We start from the raw sequence: 24,271 nt of genomic DNA, 5'->3' as shown, positions 1-24,271 counted from the left end.
GGGCATGACAGTCTCACAATAGTTCTCCTTATATGATTATTTCTCTCTCTTTCTCCTTGTAACTTCAGAATGGGATAAATTAGCTCTGTTACATTTTGGGATTCTGGACTTCTGTCTCATAATCCTACCCTGATGGCCCTTTGCCTAAAGTCTTATAAATATTGCTCAACTATAACACACTCTTTCTGGTTTTAGGTCCTAGGTAATGGGAATTAACTGAACTTCTCATCATATTCCACATTTATAAATGACTGCATTTTATTGACTCCTAATTATAAAGTCTCCATATACTGTATGTGCATCAAACTACAGGGAGGTTGTTTTCCTTGGTATTGTCCACTTGATTGATTCTGCCCTTTGTCTTATTGGCATCTCACATTTGACGACTACGAAAAGTTGAAGAAAATTTCACTTGCTTGATTCCACAATCTTTTGCTCAACTAGCTGGCAGTCTAATGAATGATGGCTGAAAGGTGACATTGGAAAAGGCTAACAGTATGAAGAAATACAGCCTGAAATACAGCCTAAAAATAATACACCACCTTTCCATGGTATTTTTATTTTTGATACTCCATTGACATTCTGCAATTGCATTTTAATCATTAATAGTAGGCAGTTTGGAAATTTTTTCAAGGTTATGAAGTGGGATACAATGCATTGCTAAATCTGCTAGCAATGTGGAAAAAATTGTACCAGAGCCATTGTATCAGAAATAGGTTTTAGTATTACAATACTACATGAATCATCCTAGAAAGTTAATATCAGTAATGATGTATAGTATTTTTATTGCAGGATAGGTAGTGTTTGTTAACTTTAAAACAAGCAGAGTTGAGTTTAAGTGTGGTCTCCTCCAAGCAAGCATTACATTGCACTAAAAAAGTGCAATAATAAAATAACAAACTCTGGATCATTTTTAATTAGTATGCTTATATCACAGAAAGATCAAAAATAAAATGCTAAGATATATACATATATAGATACAGATACAGTATGTATTCCATTATTTTTTATTCATGTATATTTCCCAAAAACAACAAGAATGTGAAAATTGTTTTGGATTATGAACAGTTCTCCAACAATGTATGAAAGATAAATGCATGACCTTAAGGAGTATAACTGAATAAACTAGGGATAGTTTTGTTGTTGGTTTACTTGCAATTCTGTCATTGATTGATTGTCCTTCTGTATATCTTTGGGGGGAAATCAATGTTTTCCTTTAAGAAAGGTCGCCTTTGGAAAAAAGAGAATACATGTACTGAATATTTTCCTACTTCATATCTGTGTCTAACGGGCAGTATCAGCAATGTCAATTCAACACTGTCTTTTTGGGGAAAAAAGGGCAGCATAGCTTTCCAATGGGAAATTTTCAGGGGAGTCATTGTTTAAGGGGAGCTTTTAAATTATACTAGGTTATGAAATGGGTTTTGGAATGTTTTGTATAAAGCCTTTTTTTCAAATATTTCATTTCAATTAATATGCTCTGAAATCTAATTTATCCAGGGACTTTTCATTATAGCTCAATAATACATTTACATTTTAAAAATAATTCCATATTGGAATCATTGCAAGTGTAGAAATGACACTGAAAATACAATAAGTAAGGAAGAAATAAATCTCAGAAATGACTATCTATGTGTTATGCAAAATTAGCCTATGCCAAATATTTTCAATGGAAATTCTAAATAAGCTTACAAAATCAGGATGAAAAGAAAGTAGAACTTGTAGGTTGTTTGCTTGGCATCTCAAATTTTAAGCTAGTTTATAGGAAATATCTATTGTTATTTTCTCCATTACATGCATATGGGTTAAACATAATGTCCATATAAAAATAAAGATTGTCCATACATAAAATGTAGGATGCCTTTATAAAAGCATCTTCCTTAAGTTCTCAAATAGGGGAAATGTTTTGAAAAATAAAAAGGGTAAGAGAGTGCATGATTCATATTTTGTGTGCAAGAGCGTGTGCCAGATTCAGATTTTCAAAATGCGTAAGAATGGAGGGCACTGAAAATGCAAATTCATCCTGGACCTCTATGCTGGACTGCCTGTATTTACTCAGAAGGTCTAAAGTGGAAATTGAATCAAGTTCAGCTAAAGATAATCATAGAACTCTGCATGAACAAGAAGTTTCCTCTTATAAGGATTTCTGAATATGCTGAGCTTGATGACGATAGACATTTTAATATAATTACATTCTGCAGCTGAATAGAATTACAGTTTTTAGTGTCATCATCCACATTGTATGATTTTCAAAGATCTGTACAAGCCAATTGTGTATTTTAAGCCTAGAATCTATACACTATTAAAGCTGTTATTATCATAACTTTTAAGTGGGTGAAAGGGTGCACCCCAGGGCAACAATTTTTCAACTAAGGTACCTCAAATGTGTTAACTTACAGAATGTGTCCAAAATCTAGGACCCATGACTCTCAAAATTTAGGAAAGTTGTGGTTACTTCAGGCTGCTGCTGTTCTGCTGTGCTTTTGCTATGGGGCCATGATGTTCATCTTTATCATGTAGCACTTAACAAAGCAAGAACTTTAAAGTGCATGAAAAGAAGTCATGGATACTTTATTATTTTATGTGTCTCTTCTCTGGCAAACAGACACCCAGTAGTTGTTCAGGAACTTAAGGCACACAGATAGAATTCCATCCTACATTTCTCCATAAGCCCCCTGTGATGTAGGCTGAGCTGAAAATCAGCAAGTAAGCTGCTATGGCTGCAGATGGAGCAGAAACTGGATCTCTCTGTTATCAATCAAGTACATTATTAACTATATCTTTGGAGAGAGAAGCAATGAGAAAAGCTGGCAAACCATGGAGATTGCTTCACTTGCTAGCGCCTTGTTAGGGCTGAAAAAAAGCTTCACAGTTGAGAGTTGGAGGGAGCAGGCAAAGCAGGGAAGCGGAGATCGCTTCACTCACTAGCGCCTTGTTAGGGCTGAAAAAAAGCTTCAAAAAAGCCACATTTGGAGTATAAGATGCACCCAAATTTTCAGCCTCTTTTAGGAGGGAAAAAAGTGTGTCTTATACTCTGAAAAAATATGGTAGTTCTTAGGAGATCACATGATCCTATTTTTAAACTTTGCCAGACAGCCTCCAACAAGCCAGTGGAGAATCTGGCAGGGATTTTAAACTATTCTGAGGTGAGAATGGCAATCAGGAATTATTGCAAGAACAATATGAGACAAACAACATGAATTTATGTATACAAGGAGCCTCTATTGAATTATAACCAAAGAGGAGTATATGACTATATGTGCAAGTGCCTGCAAAACAATGTTTCTTCAATAATTTCCATTGATATACCAGGAAGAATGGGAAAATACATTGATTACCCACTTTATCCTCACTAAAGTTAGGAGAGATGCAGATGTTGCTATAGCATTATCTGGCATTGCACAAACATTGATGCTTGGTAGTGGGACAGCAAATTCAAGATTTAATATAGCCATCAAAGTGAATGAAAGTGCTCTTTGTAAAATAAAAAAATATATCCAATATTGCACACATTCTTTAACATATGCGATATATTGTCTGGGATGAGAATTCCATAATTAGAAGGTAGAGCATTGAAGCCATAGACTCTTTACAGTCTATGTGGCAAAAATGAGACTTCTGGGAGAATTTTAGCCATTTACTATAGTTATTTCTATTATTATTATTATTATTATTATTATTATTATTATTATTATTATTATTATTATTATTATTGTTGTTGTTGTTGTTGTTGTTGTTGTTGTTATTATTATTATTATTATTTATTTATTTATTCAATTTATATACCGCCCTTCTCCTAGTGGACTCAGGGCGGTGCACAGCCAGAACTAAAATACATAGCAATACAAAATTTAAAATTAATTAAAAGAATTATAGACTTTGGCCCGAATTAAAACAGTGCGAATTAAAACCCATTAACAAATTAAAACTAAACAATTAATAACAATTAAAAACTAAAAAAGGGGGCGGGGTTCATGCCATCTATTAGTTGTGAAAAGAGGAATTCATGCATAAAAAGAATATCATACTTGTGTACAAACTTTGTCAACTCTTCAATTGAAGAGAAACATATGACTGAGTGAGAGAGAAGGAAGATATTCTGAGTTTTAATTGGATGTAATTGGAAGGCAAAAGAAATCAGAAAAATTAAAATGATGAAACAGAATTATCTGAAGATGTGGTTCTGCCAGCAAGAACTGTGAAAGAATGTATAGATTTCCTTTACCCAACATTTGGCAGTTCTGCAGAAATATGCTCAAAGAACTTTATCTTGGTTTCCCTCAATGAAATGATGAAAAAAATAAATTCCACATGCATTACATACTTCTCCGGAATGATGAAATAATATTGTTCCTTCAATGCTCCCGGTGAAGTTGCTAATGTTACTCATTTTTCAACAGAATTCCTTGAGTCAATTGAACTCCCTGGATGGCTGCCACATAATCTGGAACTGAAGATAGGATCTCTCATCATTTTAATGAGCAAATTTAATCTTTAAAGATTTTGCAATGGAATGCGGATGATTGTGGAAGAACTCTACAAGAACTCATTGCACTCAAAAATGAGTCATTTTTCCAAGAATTAAACTCAATTTATAAGAAGGTGACGACGTCCCTTTTCGGTTCCCATTTTGCTCTCATTTTACATAAAGTGCAAGGACAAATTACCCATGGAGAACTGTCGATGTATCTAGAGAACCTGGTATTCCAGCATGGTCAGCAATATGTCACTTTAAGTGAAGAAATAAGTAGTGAAAATGTTGGAGCATCCTTAAAGAATGACAAATCAATTACAAATGTCATCAAAATTTCCTGGGTTAAACAAAAAGCATCTATATTAGACTTGCTACACATCTTTTTTCTTTAATAAAATGTTTTCTTCTTTAAGTTTAAAATCAAAACATTAGCAAATTACCCATAGTTATTCTGTTTCTCTGTTTAGGTAAGGAAATATATCTGAAAGGATGAACCAATGAGTGACAGATTGCCTAGTTCCACTTAAAATCATCTGAACCACATCTGAATGCTTATGTCAGATCCACCATATTCGGTTTGGTGCTGTGCTGGTGTCCTGCCATTTAAAGATTGGGGGGGCATGAGGGGGAACCAAATGGGCAGCAATTAAACTTGTATGCATTCTGGTGTGGGAATTTGGGAGGGGGAATGACAGTTGAAGAAAAGCAAAGCACTGTGGGATCAGTTTGTGCCAAGGTATCTTCAAGGCCATTTGCCTTGAGTGTGGAAAGTTACCAGACAAAAACATCTCAGAGTTCCCAAGACATCCAGGTGGCATCATATTGGCTGTTTGGACATGTCATGGGGGAGGAATGGAACTGAGGGAGAATAGTCTTTGTCTTTTTGTGCGGGAATTTAGATTCCACCTGATTTTATTACAACCAGCATCTCTTAGCAAAAGTGCCTTTTACCTCAACCAAATGGAGTTGAGGCTTTTTCTTCCCCAGGAATCATCCAGCTGCCTGCAATTACTGCTAGTTCGAATCTCCCCAGGCTCAAGGTTGACTCAGCCTTCCATCCTTTCTAAGGTAGGTAAATTGAGGACCCAGTTTGTGGGGACAATAAGCTGACTTTGTATAAATATATACAAAAGTATGAAGGCTATTGCTTAACGCACTGTAAGCCGTACTGAGTCTCTGGAGAAGGGCGGCATATAAATCAAATTTTAAAAAAAATGTGCTCAGTATGGACCACAGAGGCCATAAACACAGCAACCAAGATCAAGATCAGATTATTTAATGCCATTGTCATACCGATTACCATCTATGCCAGTAAGGCCTGGAAATCTATAAGAATTATTCATAAGATCAACATCTTCCAACAATATTGCTTCAGAAGGATTCTTTGTATCTCACATCAGGACTATGTCACAAACAAGGAAATTCTACAAAGAAGTAATTCCCAAAGACTCTCTGAGATAGTAACAGAACAAAGAATGTGCTTTCCTGGACATGTGCTCCATATGAGTGAGCAATGTCCAACAAAGACTACAATCCATTGGATACCACCAGATGGTCAGACAAAAAGAAGAAAGTCAAAGAAAACCTGGTGCCAAACATTTCAGGAAGAAATGAAAAACATCAACTTTAAATGTAAGGATGCAGAGACTATAGCGGTGGAGCAGTGAGGGGTTACCCCCAGTTTGGACCGCTTCACAAGAATTGGTAGTAAAACCAATGGGAGGCCCCACCCACCAACCCAGATGTCATCATCAGTGAGCTGCGCATGCTCAGAAGCAAGCCTTGCGTGCACGCGCGATCCCGTTGCAAACTGGTAGTAAAGGTAAGTAGAACCCACCCCTGCTGTGGACTGAGAACTGTGGAGTACCCTTGTATCCAATGTGTTTAGCACTGGGCCTAGCTATCTTCGAGACCGCCTGCTGCTACCGACGACCTCCCAGCGACCTGTGCACTCCCACAGAGAGGGCCTCCTCAGGGTGCCATTAGCCAAACAATGTAGGCTGGTGACCCCCAGGGGGAGAGCCTTCTCTGTGGGGGCACCTACCCTCTGGAATCAGCTGCCCCCAGAGATAAGGAGAATCCAAGACCTCAGTGCCTTCCGCCGTGCTCTTAAAACCCACTTTTTCCAGCAAGCCGGGCTGGCTTAGGAAGAAATTTTTTAAAATTTTTAAATGTTTAATTGGTTTGTGGTTTTTTAAATTTTGGGCCAAATTTATATAGATTTTAATTGTTTTTAATATTTGTATTTCATGTTTTTAATTCTGGCTGTGCACCGCCCTGAGTCCTCAGGGAGAAGGGCAGTATATAAATTGAAAAATAAAATAAAATAAATAAATAAGACGTGATGATGATATATTTGCCCCAGTTGCTTTTAATGAACCATATTAATTAGAAAGAAATCACATACAAAGATACCTTTCTAGTTTGAGTGTAATTGTATGTCAGTGAAGAAATCATGTAGTTCTCATTTCAAAGTGAACATGATGCCTTTTTTTTTATTTTACATTTCAGCATATTCAATTTCTGTATTTTTTTTTCTCTAATAAACTTTGGATTTTGTTTGCATCCAAATCTTTCATCAGGCCTGCTGGCTTAGGAGAGCTTGTAAATGATCATGATGATATATTCTGCCACTCAGTTTCCGAAACTGATTATTTTTAAGCTTTGCTAAAGTATTTCTGTATAAGATATTGGTCAGTTTAATTCAACCCAGTGACTTTCTAGTCTCCAGGATAAATGAAAACAATGGCTTCAGCCACAACCAGAAAAGTTTAAGCATATGCCAATTTATCTATTTTATATTGTTTTAAGATATTCCTGAATATTTATGTACAGTACTGTGTCTTGCTTTTCACCGCTTTGCAGAAAGTTGGATACAAAGTCGGAAAGTTATTCAGCTAAAAAGTCTTTGAAATTACTGGCAGTAAAAGAAAGAGGGACAGTCAGCATAATTACATGATGCTAGTTCATGATTCTGTCTCTCATTAACTTTTTCTGCATATCATGAGCATTTCAATCATTTGGACTAAAAATGTAACATTAACATTAAAGCATTATTCCACAAATGCTTCATTAAAAAAGCATTTTCCTTTTTTATTACTTAGAAATGATATCTGTATAATTTATTATTAGATATAGAAATAACTTCTCTTGTTAAGTGGTAGTGGGGAGTGAGGAAAGGTCACTTGGAAATGATAAATGATTCCCTCATTCCAGTTCAAAGCTTAGAAAGAAAGCCTTAGGTGATAGAAACATTTGGGAAACAAAAATCAGAAATTACTAGTAAGTTCAGGCTTATAAAATATCTATAATGTTGACTTGCTTTTTTGAGTAATTGTTACAGAGACCATAACAATAAAAACAAATCCATTTACTGGAAGATAAATTTAATTTATAGCAGTTTTGTGCAATGGTTAAGATATCTGGCTAGAAGCAGGGAGACTATGACTTCCAGTCCCACCTTTGGCACAAAGCCAGAAAGATAACATTTGATCCTTTCTCACAGCTCTAGGGAAGAGACAATAGCAAAAAACAGTTCTGGAAAATCTTGCTAAGAAAACTGCATGAACTTGTCAGGCAGTCTCCAAGAATCAGTTATGTCTGAACAGACGAAAAAATACCTTAGATCTGGCTCAAAACAGGGACTCAAAAGAATTCATACATGGCATTCAATGTGTAGGGAAGAAGTATCAAATGAGATGCCATAAAATTAAGTTCAGTTCAAGGCAACTGTCAAGGTTGACTTGTAATATAACTCTACTCGCAGCTTGACAACAGAAACAAAGGGAGGGGGGAGGAGAATGCTTGGAATGTATTGGAAGCTGGGAGGGAGGTGAGGAATTTATGTGAGCCTTTTGCAACCTGAGAAGATCCTGATATTTCAAGGCCATGCCTTCCGAAGGCACAGACTGTTTTCCCAAAATAAAAAGAATGTGATTGATTGGTGGACAATACACAATGGGTGTCCCAAATGGGGGAAAGGGGAAATTAACAATGCTGTTTTTCACTAGTTTTGCTTCTTCTGTACCTGTATGGACCTATCAGTAAAGTTATACTCTTGGTAAAATAATGTCCCAGGAGTTTCTTTTGCTGCATATGCCAAAGGGACAATTGACATTGGCCTCTCCTCAATCATTTCATTGATGATTTGGATAAAATTACTGGGGGAATCCTTTGTAGTATTCTTTTAATCCTTTTGTGTTTTGGAGTAAATCTTCTGATTGGTTGTATTCTCTTTTCTTTGATATATATTTTTTTCTTTTTTTAAGTGTAAGCCACTCAAAGTTGTTGTAGAGTTGGACAGCCCAAAATTGAAATATTATATTATTAAACTGAATTTAATTTTCAAATTTTCAAGTAAAACAAAATTGAGCAACATAGCTAGCACAGTAGAGGAGAAAATTGGCTTAATAATTTTGAGAAATTGACTGAAAGTAAAACAACGAAACTGATCAGAGACACATGTGAAGTGGGCAGTTAGGCAAACAAAAACCAAATAGATATAGGATGGGAGTAGATACTTGCATATATATATATATATTAGAATACTTATTACATGCTAATTGAATATGAGCTAGTTGCAAAGAAGGTAAATGCTTCAAAATCGTGGGAAATAATCATCCTGTCAAGGTTCCAAGTAAGAAGACCCAATGAAAGAAGACCCTGAGGCTAGAAGTTCCTCAAAGTTCCATTTTAAAGAAAAGAAAAGATGGCTTCCAGGACTGCCACATCCTTTTCTATTCTGTTTTGGTCAAGCCCCACATCTGGACCATGTACAATTCTTGATAAATTATTTTTTAAGGATTCAGTAAAAAAGAATGTCAGAGAAAGGCCGCAGTGAGATAATTTAAAACTAAATTCTAAGAAGAGAGAATAAAGATCATCAAAGGAGCTGACTGTGTTTAGAGAAAAGAGAACTGAAGGATAACCAATACCTGAAAGGGACCATGTGGAAGATTAAGATCTGTTGCCTTTTGTTTCAGGTTGTGGGCCATAGAACAATAGATTTATGGTACATGAAAGGAGAGCCTAAATGAAGATTAAAGAAATTTGCTAATGCTAAGAATCGTGTGAAATGCTAAGAATGACAGTGAAACCAAATTGTCCAGAGACATGATGAGGCATTTATTGGATAGGTTCAGGTGGAAACTGGGCAGCCATTTCCCTGAGACAATTTAATATAGATTCTTGCTTTGAGCAGGAGTTTGGGCTTGGTAACCTAAATGGGCCCTTCCATGTTTATGATTTGTGAAGATATTCTGTCTCTAACTCCCTAAATGTCTCCTGAATTTATCTTTCCCTTCCCTCTGCCACTAGGAATATGGGCAAACATGTTCCTAATGTCAGACTAGTTAGAAAAATCTATAATTATAACAATTCATAATTATCCTATTTCCTGTCCCTGTCCTAAATGGTGATAATATCCATCCTTATTGCAATTGTTCATTCCCTGATTTTATTTATTTTTGTTTAGTGTGCCATTTTATCCTTTAGCTTAACATATGATCTTTCCACACCATTAGAATGATTGTGAATGGGATACTATCCCAGTTTTTTATTCATCTGTAGGCAAATAACACAATTTCAGAGTCAGGACCAACAAGCCCAATTTATTTTCATTTCGGAGTAAGAGCTGAAAGGTTTCTGAAAGAGGTCATGGTTTTGCTGTAATGTTGGTGAAATGTATTTTCCCCAGTCTAATGCAGCCTAGCTGGTCTCTAACCAATATAACGTTAGGGGCTATATCTTGCATTCGTGTCAGAAGCATTGAAATGCTTCTGGGTTGAAAAAATTAGTTGGTGACATCACAATTGGGGATTGTCCAGTTGGGGGCTCCTTTCATGTTGCTGACAGGAGTTGGAGTGAAGGACAAATGCTCACAGCAGTACTTGGGTCTTGAACACAGGCTTGCTAACCTCCATTTTAGCATCCTAACCACACGAGCCATCATGCTCTGGGGCTTTAGCTAACTGTTATGCATCAAAAGAATGACACTTATCTTATAATAATAAGATAGCAAGCATGGGTGCTGGTTGAATCAACCTGTTTCTTACTGACCATGTCCTCAGATTGTTCATTGTGATATCAAAGTGTAATGAGGATTCTTTCTATATATGTGTAGGCTATTCTTGTAATGTGATACTCACTGTGAGTATCATTCACTAGGCTTTCTCATTGAAGATATTACTAAATAATGCTTGAACAGCCTTGGATGAGTACCAACAGATGATGCTGGTAATGCCAGTGATGTGATTACACACTTAATCACATAATCTTTCTCTCTCCTTCCTTCCCACTCCCGCCCCCCACTGTTTTTCTCTTCATACCATCTAAATCACACAGCACCTAATGATGGCAGAGAGTTGCAGCTACATGTACATTATTTACTCCTACATGCTAAATTGGATCTCAGGCCATGATCCAAGGAATCTCAATGTAGCAGCTTAGATGGAAAACTGTTTGCGAATTCTATATATGCAGGTAGTGTTTTTAAATATATTATATTCAGAAATCTTTTATCAAAGATGTTATCATTTTCTCCTTAATGTCGGTTGCAATACAATTGTTCCCACTGCAATTTAATTCTGTGAATATCTTTCCTTGCAAAGAAAAAAAAAGAGAGAAACCTGTGGTGTTCTGAAAGTACATGGTGATATTTCATATTCACTGATGTGGCTTAGTAATAGCTGTAATAGTAATAGTTTACTATTTATAAATCATACACCACATGCATATTTTCCAGACTTATATTTTAAAAGTACAGTATTTTATTCCAATGAAAAAGGAAAGGAATAAACAAGATAGGAACTTCTATAGTCTTCTTTCAATATTATTTGAAAAAGAATTCTGTCAGTTATAATACACCCTTGCATGTCACAAGATTAAATTACGGTATTTTGCTATTTATCCACACTGAGCTATTTTGTTTTGTTCATTTCATGCCTATGGGACAAAAGTTCTTTTACTTCTCCATGTTTGACTTCCAGCAGTGGTTTTAAGTATGCTTCACACTGATTATCAAAAGTAGCAACCCTTTCACATTGTATTGGATAAGTAATGCAATGACATAAAATAAACTGATCTATCAACTGCATCTCAGTTACAGAAATACACTGGGTGTTTCTAAGCCAGTCATTTTCTCTCGGAGCAGCCTACCTCTAAAGGTTTAAGCCAGGGGTGGGTTCTACTTACCTTTACTACTGGTTCACATCATGTCCTCATGCACACGCTCTTCTGCACATGCGCAGAAACTTCTGGGCATGTGCAGATCACCTATGATGATGTCCAGGTCAGTGGGTGGAGCACTATGGAGCAAAAGAGAACCAAGTTGACATTCTTTTACGTGATTTTTTTCCAGGTATTTAAAGCGTTAGTCCCATTCCCATCACTACCACTACAACACTGTTGACTTTTCTCAGGGGTAAATGTACCAACGCCTTTAATCATTTTTATAAAATTTAGTTTCAAGACCTCAACATTCTGTTTGCCTTCTTTGAAACCATTCCAATTTCTCTAACTCCTGCTTTAAATGTGCTAAAACTGGAGCAAAGAAAAAATTATATGCAACCTAAAACTATTTTTTTCAGACATATGTATACATTCATATTCGGTTGGAATCAACCACCAGAAGACAACTTGGTTCCTGGTCACTGATATGCTACAATATCAAGGGCACTCACAGAGGAATAAAGGCGGGGGTGGGGGGGTGGGGCTGATGACTAAGCGTATCATGACAGTGCAACACAAATTCTGGTCTTTGAACACCTACAGGTCATATCACTATGGAAGTAACAAAAGGCATCATAATCCATATGTTATCACATTGGCATTATTGTAACTACTTCTTGTTGAGGAACATACTTCAACAGGGCCTCTATAATTGATAGAATTAGTCTTCTGTTCAGCATGTGTTAACAAAATCAAGCCTCATTTTAATGTAAGGCTATTGATTTTCTAGAAATAAAAAGAGGAAGCATATTTTCCCCAGAAAATTGGAACAGCACATCAAACATTTGAGTATCTACCTTTAGATATTTTGTTTTCTTCCCATTAGATTTAAGCCTGCACAGTACATTCCAAGTATATTATCATAGCCATGTCTGAGACAACTTTATGATCTTATGGATTTTGTCAAGTTGAATTAAGCTTTCCTCTAGAATTATTTAGTTAATTTGCTTACCCAGTCAAATCTGTGCTAAAGGAAGGATATTTGTTGGCGACCTGTGCAAAATCTTTCCATTTCTCTCCAAGAACTAGATGTGTCTGCTCCAGTCTGAAACCTGTACAATGTCCCACTTTTTATTAAAAAAAATAAATAAAAACCTGATCAAGACTATTTAACAAATTTTTTAGGTTAAAAAATCTAATTCTTCCACAACGCAGAAATTCTTGCAGCATGTAATAATATCTTATTTTGACCTTTCTCTCCATCAATTTGCTCTGCAAATTATCTAATACTAATAAGTGCATTTTTAAAGAATGTATTTATCGCTGGCCTTTTCTGATCTTTTATATTCATGTTTCCATCCTGTTATAAAAGCAATGGCATGGTATGTTAGGTATAGTTTTATGTATTGAATAGGCACAGAAAGCTAACACAACACAGACAATTTGTATGAATGTTTATTTATTTATTTATTTTTAAAATTTTTATACCGCCCCCTCTCCTGAAGGACTCGGGCGGTGAACAGCCAAAATTAAAAACACACAATACAAATATTAAAATACTTTAAAACGAAATTAAATTTATCATTGGCTTCCCCAATTTAAAACCCCTTACCCATAAAATTCCCCAATTAAAACATTTTTAACCCAGCCCGGCTTGCTGAAATAAAAAAGTCTTCAGGGCCCGGCGGAAGGTCCGGAGGTCCGGGATCAGTCGTATCCCTGGGGGTAGCTCATTCCAGAGGGCGGGTGTCCCCACAGAGAAGGCTCTTCCCCGGGGGGTCGCCAGCCGACATTGCCTGACAGACGACACCCTGAGGAGGCCCTCTCTGTGGGAGCGTATTGGCCGGTGGGAGGTTATCGGAGACAGAAGGTGGTCTCGTAAATAACCAGGCCCTAAGCCATGGAGCGCTTTGAAGATGAGAACCAGCACCTTGAAGCGCACCCGGAAGACCACTGGAAGCCAATGCAGCTCACGCAGGAAAGGTGTCACGTGGGAGCGCCATGTCACCCCCATAAGTACCCACGCAGCCACATTCTGCACCAGTTGGAGCCTCCGAGTGCTCCTCAAGGGGAGCCCCATGTAGAGAGCATTGCAGTAGTCCAGGCGGGAAGTAACGAGGGCATGAGTGACCGTGCATAAGGAGTCCCGATCCAAAAAGGGGCGCAACTGGCGTATCAGACGAACCTGATAGAAAGCCCCCCAGGCCACGGCTGTCATATGCTCTTCTAAAGACAGCCGTGTGTCCAGGAGGACACCCAAGTTACGCGCCCTCTCCGTGGGGGCCGATGTCTCGCCCTCAATAGTCAGCGATGGCACCAGCTGACTATATCGGGATGCCGGCAGCCACAGCCACTCAGTCTTGGAGGGGTTGAGTTGGAGCCTGTTTCTCCCCATCCAGACCCACATGGCCTCCAGGCACCAGGACATCACTTCAAGGGCATCGTTGGGGTGGTCTGGGGTGGAGATGTACAGCTGGGTGTCATCAGTGTACAGATGGCACTGCACCCCAAAACCACGGATGATCTCACCCAGCGGCTTCACATAAATGTTGAACAGGAGAGGCAAGAGGACCGACCCTTGTGGCACCCCACAAACCAGGTGCCTTGAGGTCGATCTCTGCCCTCCAGCCAACACGGACTGCGACCGGTCAGAGATAGGAGGAGAACCACTGTAAGACAGTGCCTCCCACTCCCAATCCCTCCAACCGGCACAGCATGATACCATGGTCGATGGTATCAAAAGCCGCTGAGAGGTCTAATATGACCAGAACAGAGGAGTAACCTCTGTCCCGAGCCCTCCAGAGATCATCTACCAATGTGACCAATGCCGTTTCCATGCTGTACACGGGCCTGAAGCCGGACTGGAATGGATCTAGATAGACGGTTTCATCCAGGTACTGTGGGAGCTGTTGCACAACCACACTCTCAACAACCTTCGCCAAGAAGCGAAGGTTGGAAATTGGATGATAGTTTGCCAAAACAGCCAGGTCCAGAGAGGGCTTCTTGAGGAGGGGCCTCACCACTGCCTCTTTCAAGGTGGGAGGCAAGAAACCCTCACTCAAGGAAGCGTTTATAATCCTCTGGAGCCAGCCTCATGTAACCTCCCGGGTAGCCAGCACCAACCAGGAGGGACATGGGTCCAATAAACATGTGGTTGCGTTCAACCTCCCCAGCATCCTGTCCATGTCCTCAGGGGTCACAGGGTCAAACTCATCCCAGGTAACAGTCTCAAGACACACCTCAGACAACCCGCCTGTACCCACCCGGTCAGAGTCCAAGCCTTCCCAAATTTGAGTGACTTTATCGTGCAGATAATGTGCAAAATCCTCAGCACAACCTTGCAAGGGGTCTTCCCACACTCCCAGATGGAGAAGGGAGTGGGTCACCCTAAACAAGGCAGCTGGGCGATTATCTGCCGACGCGATAAGAGTGGAAAAGTAATTACACTTTGCCGCCTTTATCGCCACTAAGTAGGTCTTGATGTAAGACCTCACTTGTGTATGGTCAGATTCGGAGTGACTGGCCCTCCAACTACTCTCTAGGCATTTTTTCTGGCGCTTCATCCCCCTTAGCTCCTCAGAGAACCAAGGAGCTGGGTAGATTCGGCGCTGGGTCAGAGGCCGCAAAGGCACGACCCGATCTAAAGCACCAGTGGCCGCCCTATCCCAGGCGGCCACCAGGTCTTCCGTCGAGTCACGAGCCAGAGTCTCAGGAAATGGCCCAAGCTCCATTCGGAACCTATCAGGATCCATCAGGCGCCTGGGGCGGAACCACCTGGTCGGTTCTGCCTCTCTGCAGTGGGGTGTAGCAGTCAGAAAGTCAAGTCTAGGGAGGGAATGGTCTGACCATGACAAGGGTTCAATAACTATATCCCCTGTATCTAGGCCATTCAACCACTGACCAGAGACAAAAACCAAGTCCAGCATGTTTCCCCCTATGTGAGTGGGGCCCTGAATTAACTGGGTCAGGTCCATGGCTGTCATGGAAGCCATGAACTCCTGAGCCACCTCAGACGCTTCACCGATGGACGGCAGGTTGAAATCCCCCATGACTAAAAGCCTGGGGGTCTCAACCGCCACCCCGGCTATAACGTTGAGGAGCTCAGGCAGGGCCGCTGCCCGCAGCAAGGAGCCAGGTACGCAACCAGCAGGTCCATCTGCCTCTCATGGCCCCACTTCACAAGAAGAGAGTCACAGCTGGCTATCTGAGGTACAGTGGCCTCCCTAGGATCAAGACCTTCTTTTACAAGATTGTCAGTTAAATCTTTTCTTTTAGATATACTAAGGGCATACATATGCATTTCTTTTGTTTTTGTATACTGAAATTCTGATCTATCCTGTCAATGTAATAGCAAACATGGTTGGTTTATTTACAATAGTCTATTCAGCTGTATTTAGAAAAATGACCTTTACTGCAAAATTGATTTGCAGAAAAATATAAATAGAATATACCTGGCAGATATTAACAATTGTTTCATCACATTGTTGACATTGCTAGAATACTATATATATTTCATACTCTATACTGATAACACATTGTAAAAATATCACTTCTCAGAGGAATTAAGAATACATTACCAAAAGACAGGTCAGAATTCAATCAACAAGTTTTGATGTTTGCACATTTCAGACTGATGTTAAAAACCACGTTTTCTAAAATTACTTTGGTAATCTGATTTTATTTCAGCTAGAGTTCTACTGAAATGATCAAGGAATAATGTCTTGAAATTTGCTAGCAATTTTTATAGAAAGAGCCAGTTTGCTGTGGTAGCAATGACATTAGACTAGGAGACTGTGAGTTCTATTTCTCCCTTAGGCCTTCTGGTGATTTTGGACCAGTCATTCTCTCTCAGCTCAATCCACACATAGGGTTATTGTGGAGAAAATAAGAGGTCGGGCTATTATATATACATGGAACCTTGGGATTGACTTTGAGATAAACTCCCTTTTTACAACTCTGCAATCCCTTAATTCAGGGTAGAGTTGGGGAGACTGGATGGAGCTGGGCATTTACTGGCCTGATGCTCTTCCTGACACCATGCAGAGATTGCAGCAGATTTTTTTTTTTTTTTTGCACCCTAGGAGAGAAACATCCACCGCTACCAAAGATACAACATGGGCAAGGTATCATGACCTGTACAATTCATGAATAGAGAATGTAGAAGTCAATTTAATCTTTGCTCAAACTTGAAAAGCTCAGCTCTTGAATATTCACGATGACAAATACCTTGGCGGTGAAACATTCCTGCTCAAGAAAATATTAATTGAATCCTTTTCCTCTCTCTGTCTCTCTCTCACTCTGCCTCCTTTCTCTGTAATCAACATAGTAGAAGTAACATTGGTATTTATAGACAATGGAAAAAGTCTATAGTCTCTAGAACAAGGAATATCTCAAGCTTCCGTGAACGACTCTTTGTTTATAGTGCTGATAATTACTACATTATTTAGTCAAAAGTCATTCTTAGCATTTTTCATATTCACTGGTGATAAAAAAGCAGAACTTCCTTTTTTTCTATATTATTTTATCTGTCCCTCTCTTTGTTGTTGCCACTTGGCTCCCAACATCAAGGCTAGTTTTATTCTGGAATGCAAATTTCATGTTATGATAAGCAACAGTTTCTCTTGACTTATCAGTGCTTGGGAATAGCATAGTTGTGTAGCCATGATGTAGTTGGTTATTTCCACTCTTGACAAATTATCATGAAAGAAGGAAAAATATCAAAATATTGGCTAAATCCCATATTCATTTTACTTATGCTTATGACAATTTTCATTTGAAGCAATTAGACTAATCAGTAAATTTAATGGCAACAACAGCATACATAACAAGAAAAAGAACAATTGAATCTTGGACTCATATTTCAATCTTTAACCTCATGTGCTGGTTAAATCAAAAACAAAATTTGAATAAGGCTAGCTTGGTCTTCAGATATGTACTACAAATAACATGTTCTTGGTACCTAGTAGTAACCAGATTAAAACAATTTGTCTAGTTAAAACCAGCAATGAAATCTCAAAGTAATTTTGTGCATGAAATGACCCCTAAATTATTCTCAACAAATTTACAAGCCAACATATCATATACTTTAGGACATCCATTCACTTTAAAGAGATTGCACCATAATAGTTTTCAAATTATTTTATTCTATTAATACCACAGAAGCAAACTGACTCCACAAACAATACATGCAAAGTATGAATATAATTTATCAGAACATCTAGTGCTTATTAGTATACAATAGACTTAGAGTCTATTTCCAATATAATTTCAGGAAATTAAAGGAAAAAAATGTAGAGTTCATCTATTCATTTATTTGGGGTCAGATTTCATTACTGAAATATTAATCTACTTTTTATACTAAATAGTTTGAAGCCTTGTGAATTTTGTAAGGCTGCCTTTTGACTATTTGTTATGTTTAATGAAGAAATAACATACCTTAAATGCATTTTAATGTTCCTTCTAGGATCGGGGCCTTGATGAGGGAAAGGGGCTTGTGTGGGTAAATGAAATCATGGGCTAAGTCATTGGACATCATGAAAAACAAAAATAAAGAGTGATAAACTGTTAGAGGAGAACAGTGATTTTGAGATTAATCTGTCAAATTGCTTTGCTCTATTGCAAGTTTTGGAAGAGATGAACATTATGGACCAAAATGAATAAATAGTCAAAAATGTCATTGAATCTGCTACATCTATATCAGTGGCACCCAACCTATGGGTCACCAGGGACCATTCCGTGGAGAGGGTTTTTCTGTGTACTAGAGAAGGTGTGATTTTGTATTCTGCCTGCATCCTGTAGATTGGGATTCACTAGTTTGTAAGGCCTGGTTTCTGGCATGCCACAGACCGGTGCCATTCCACAAACCAGGGTTGAGGACCCTTGATCTATAGCATCACTGGAAAAACACTTGGTACAGTCAAAAATCCCTGCTGAAATAATTGATTTAATAAAAAAACGATGGACAATGAAGAGTATTTGAAATTTCACTAGTAAACTAGAGTACCATAAGAAAATGTATCCAAGAAAAAATGTGTCAGTTTAACATGAAGTTTGTGAAAAAGTCAATTGAAGAAAACAAAGGGATTAAATAGAGCAAAAGAAAGATAGAAAGGATTAGAGAACAAACAAAAGTATACAATATCATCAAGAGAGTAAAAGATTTGAAATGCAAATGGGCTGGTCACATAGCAAGAAGAATTGATGGCAGGTGGACCAAGGCAGTCATAGAAAAAAGCATCCACGAAAGAGACCTAAAACAAAATGGCTTGATGACATTAGCAAGTATTGCAGGCCCAATTGGTAAAAGAAAGCTCAGGACCATATTGGAAACATGAAGAAGAGGTGGATAGACAATGGCTAAAAATGGTAGTGGTGGTGATGATGATGAAATGGATTAACTCAACACCTATTACAGCTGCCATTGAAAATAAAGTGAAAACTACATTTTGGAGATTTTTCCTCAGGTGAAACATCTGAGGAATATATAATGAATATATACGTTTTATAAGATTAGGAAACATATTATGAAAAAGTAGTTTTTAAAAAAGAGATTTTGAGACTGTTCTTTTTTCTAATATCTTAATGTTAATTAAGACTCTTGGTGTTGATATGCATTATATAACCTATTTTATATTTCAGTGTAATAAAAGTTGGTGTGTGTATACAGACACATGTATGTATTATAATCTTAGGGAAGGACATTTATCTGACCATTTGACTAAAATATTACAATGAAATGTAATGAAGGGGATTCTTGTTTCATTTCTCATGAAATTGCCTATTATTGTTTCTTTGTATCACATCATTAGTAGATGAAGTAACAAACACTGGATAGGAGAATTCTGTCTTCTGTCAAAGCACTTAGTTTTTGTCTCTTTAAATTGATCCAGTTTTAGGATATGGTTCATTGAGTTATGCTAGAAACTGACTGGCATTAGTTATTCTCAATAGATACTTTGACCTGGACAGAAAAGGTTTTAATATCATACAGTCTTATTTTCTGAATGTTAGAACTGCTTGTTTACTATAACCAAAAAATGTTATGCAAGCATAATTAATAAGTGCTGCACTAATTATTGATCAACCATATGATATGTTAGGGTGGCTGTATCGTAAATACTTGGCTAAATGATTAATAGTTTTCAAAGGTTCATAAATTTCTTGATTATGTTGTTCCCTGTTGTGTACCGACATTGACTTAATCACATTGATTTTGTTTCAGCCATAGGCTACTCTTTGGGGATTGGAATTAATAGCCTTTTAAGTGTACATGCTAGCATATATTGAATTAGTTAAACTAACATATTTCTTCAACTGCTAGTCAGGGGTATAAAATATTCAGTTGGAATAAATACAGATGTGATAGTGAAATTCCAGCTTCGAGAAATCAGCACGTAGGAAACCCATATGGTTGAGTTCCCTCAGGTGTTGTCCTTTTCAATTACCTTTGGAGGTGATGGTCACTTGTTTCAACAGTGATATGAATCTCTCTCAGCCAGCAAGCATGGAATATGCCAGCAAAAGAAAAGGCTATTAATTGGTATTCTCCCATTGTAGGTTCTTGCTTTGCAAATTATTACTACAGCTTTTAAGACATTATCAGCCCTTCAAGACAGCCCAGGTCAGAAATCAGACAATGTAAGAACTATAGAAATGCTACTTGATTTGCTGTAGGATATGATATTGAAATCTTGCCAGAGTCAAGGTAAGATCATGTTTGAGTTTCTCTATTATGCTTCTCATTTTCTAAGACTGAACTGTCTTTTGCCTTGCTTTGACTATATTGCATTGACTATATACCATGTACAATGTGATCTGCATACTCCTTTACAGAAGTACCACTCTAATTATACAGGCAATATATCTATAAGATGTTTGAGGTTGGGTGGTTTCTAGCACTATAGTTAAATTTTGATGAAAATTTTTACTAGATAGATAATCTGGATTATAGTCACTGATCAGAAAATTAAGCAATCATCTTTATAAAAAGAATAAAAGAACAAAGTGCAGTAAGCCATGACATAGGAAAGAAAGTATAAACCTTAATCCAGAAAAGATAAGAAAAATGCCTAAAGCCTTAAAACATTTCTAAGATAATAGCAGGAATGCATGCAGCACTATTCACATATAGCAGGATATGAGATTCATAAAATTCTACCCATTGAACCATAAGCCATTCAGTGAACACATAGAAATACGACTATATGTGTGTGTAAATTGATAGAACTAAAATTGTATATTGGTTAGTTACAAAGTATAATAGGAAATAAAACATAGATGTAACGTAAGAAGCTTAAGAAAACAAATAAAAATATAACCAGGACATTAAAGAAGTGCATCAGGAAAATGCACTTCTCTGTAAAACATCACTCCCTTGGAGATAGGATTGGGCCCCACTTTACTTTTCCAAAATGCCCTAAATATGTGGTTCTCTAGGCAGGTTTGGGATTGATGTTGCTGCTGTGGAGGGAGGGGTTAAATAATTGATTTTTATTCTTGTACATCAGCTGCAGTCACCACGTGTAAATTAGGTGGCTTTATAAATTTGTTTAACAAATAAATAATAATAAATTAAGAAAGTACTTTTGTATATATGACAATGAGATATATGAATTTTTTTTCTGCCAGTGAGTGATCAACTGATTTTTTAAAAACTATCCCAGATATGGTAACCTGTTTGTGCTTATTTATATGCAAAATAATAGTATATAAATAACTGCATGATAAAAGCAAAAGTGATCAAACATTGGACAGAAATCAAGCAATACCACTAAGATCTGTCAGAAGATGAACAGTTTGATCAAAAAGTAGGAAAGGCTAAAGGACTAACTAATAATAATAATAACACCAGACGGCTGAAGAATTAAAAAAGGCATTGGAAGAAATTTCAGTAAAGCTAGTATACCATGAAAGCTTACTGAATACCATAGAGACTATACTGGCCTACACAAAAGATCAAATGAAGAACAGTAAAGATACATGATGAGGAAAAGTATTATATGTCCAACACACACACACACACACACACACACACACACAGAGAGAGAGAGAGAGAGAGAGAGAGAGAGAGAGAGAGAGAGAGAGAGAGAGAGAGAGAGAGAGAGAGACTAGTAGAGAAAATAGAAAATAATAAGGCATGGCAATGGCTAAGAACAGGGAAGTTGAAGAAAGAAACAGAGAGTCTAATCTGGCTGCATAAAAGCAAGCCTTAAGAACAGAGGTGTCAAACTGGCAGCCTGCAGGTCAGATACATTATGTTCAGGCCACGCCTACCCCAGCTCTGCGAAGAAAAAAAATGTTGTGAAAAGTCACATGACAGCAATGTGGTGCCACGAGTTTGACACCCGTGATTAAGAACAAAGCCATATAAAGAATTAAGACAGCAACAAACTGCAAATGCCACTTAAGGAAAGAAACTGAATAACAATGGACTACCTAGTTAGCTGTTGCAAGAAAATAGCATAGACTGTCTACAAATAATGGCAGGACAAAGTACCAACAATGATACATTGGAATATCTACAAGAAACACAGATTGCCTGGAAGTAAGAAGTGGTGGGATCACAAAATAGACAAGTAATAGAAAATGAAGACAATAAAGTTTTCTGGAACTTTAGAATTCAAACAGACAAGCACCTGTCACATGCATAGTCGATGTGGCAGTGCCTGGAGACAGCAGAATAGAAGAGACAGAACTGGTGAAAATTCACAAAATACAAAGACCTGCAAATAGAAGTAGAACAGCTGTGACAAAAGAAGAGCAGATAATAGCAATAGTAATAGGTGCCTTGGGTGCAACCCCAAGCATCACTTGAACACTATCAGCACTGATAAAATTTCCATCAGTCAATTGCAAAAGACAACTTTACTTGGAACAGTTTACATCCTGCAACAAAATCTCTAATACCATTAGACAACTGCCTATCTCATGTCTTCGGGAAGGACTCAATAGGTGGATAAAAATGCTAAATCCATGGCGAGAGAAGTCCATGTTAAATTTTTTAAAAAATCAATCCAAGATGAAGCCTATAAGAAATCTAGAGAAGAAACGGTGATCTATAATGAAAAAGAAATTATAATTTTAAAACAGATACCCCGAAGAGTAAGAAATCTACGACAACAATATCAGTTTTTAACACAACTATTGATCAAATATAAGATAATGTATAGATGGCTGCCAATAGAGGGGATCTTAATTACGTGGGAAGACAAAAAATATAAAATAGACACTTTAGAAAAGGCAAGAGAATTTCATAACACACATTTTAGACTAGAAGTAGAACAGGAAAGTAAGGAGGAAACAGATAGTAAAAGTCAAGAAGAAGAACCAATAGAAACAAATGAAGAAAAAGAAATAAGACAGAGGCAAGAAAAAGAGAGAGAACAGAGAGAAGGTGCAAAACCTAGGGAACGGATGGAAACAAGAAACACAAAAAAACAAGATACAATAGGCAATGGATGAACAGATCAAACTCTTTTCGGTAAACATTAATGGCTTAAATGCCCCAAAGAAAAGGAATCAAATTTTCACAAAATTACGAAAATTAGAAGCAGATGTGATATGTCTGCAAGAAGTACGCATTCAAAAAGATTATCAAAAAATCCTAGAAAACCCTAAATTAGGAAAACTATATTTATCTCTGGCCCAAAAAAAGAAAAAAGGAGTAGTGATTTACGTAAAAGAAAAAATACAATCTAAACTAGTCTATACCGATGAGCAAGGTAGAGTGGTGATGGTTGAATTAGAAATAGGAAAGAGGAAAATGTTAATTGTAGGGATTTATGCACCTAACCAAAAACTACAGGTTTTTTTTAAAGACCTACATATAAAATTAGCAGAATTAGAATATGATGATATTTGTGTAATAGGGGATTATAATGCAATAGTAAATGCAAAGAAAGACTACAAAACTGGGGAAAAAAAACAAAAGAAAAAAGAAATACTTCCAAAAGAATTTTTTACTATGGCTGAAGAACTAAACTTGGCAGACGTATGGAAGGAAACACATGAAGAAGAGGCCCAATACACCTTTTACTCCCATCCACATAACTCCTGGTCAAGACTGGACATGGCATGGATGACCCCAAATATCAAAATAGAAGTAGAAAAAATTGAGATAGGCACAAACTAATGGGCAGACCACAATCCACTATTCATAAATTGGAAAGGGGAAAGAAGACGTAAGAGATGGACAATGAACCAAAGATTATGTAAAGAAAAAGAATTTAATTTGATGTTAGAAAAGGAAGTAAAAATATTCTTCCAGATAAATAAAATAGAGGAAACCTCTTTACAAAACACATGGGATGCTTTAAAAGCATATATAAGGGGCCTAGTAATAGCATATACGAGGAAAAAGAATAAAGAGAAGAAAAAACAATTAGATAATTTAGAGAAAGACCTAAAACAAATAGAACAAAAACTCCAGGAAAAGCCCCAGAACAATAAGAGAAGAATGGGAAATGATTAAGCATAAATTGAATTTGATAAACCAAATAGAACTAGCCCAAAAAATAAAAATGGCGAAACAAAACTATTTCGAATACGCAAATAAAATGGGCAGATGGCTAGCCTATAAACTGAAGAAAGAACAGAAAAAAAGAATGATATACCAATTGAAAGATGATAAAG

The 24,271-nt window shown here is 37.3% G+C and overlaps 1 long non-coding RNA gene across 1 annotated transcript; it reads right to left on the bottom strand.

The window, feature by feature from the left end:
* Window positions 1–997: 997 nt before the first annotated feature.
* LOC117673720 (uncharacterized) lies at window positions 998–12,764 on the bottom strand. The gene is made up of 4 exons (XR_004593552.3): window positions 12,654–12,764; window positions 11,666–11,778; window positions 4,325–4,450; window positions 998–1,230 (listed from the first exon to the last, which is right to left on the bottom strand). It is a non-coding gene; the product is annotated as an uncharacterized LOC117673720 (long non-coding RNA).
* Window positions 12,765–24,271: the final 11,507 nt, after the last annotated feature.

The sequence above is a fragment of the Pantherophis guttatus genome, chromosome 5, assembly GCF_059756535.1.
Source record: "Pantherophis guttatus breed Tessera chromosome 5, ASM5975653v1, whole genome shotgun sequence".
Classification (NCBI taxonomy): Eukaryota; Metazoa; Chordata; class Lepidosauria; order Squamata; family Colubridae; genus Pantherophis; species Pantherophis guttatus.
Note: the sequence above shows the minus strand (reverse complement) of the source record. Positions and strands in the feature narration are given on the sequence as shown.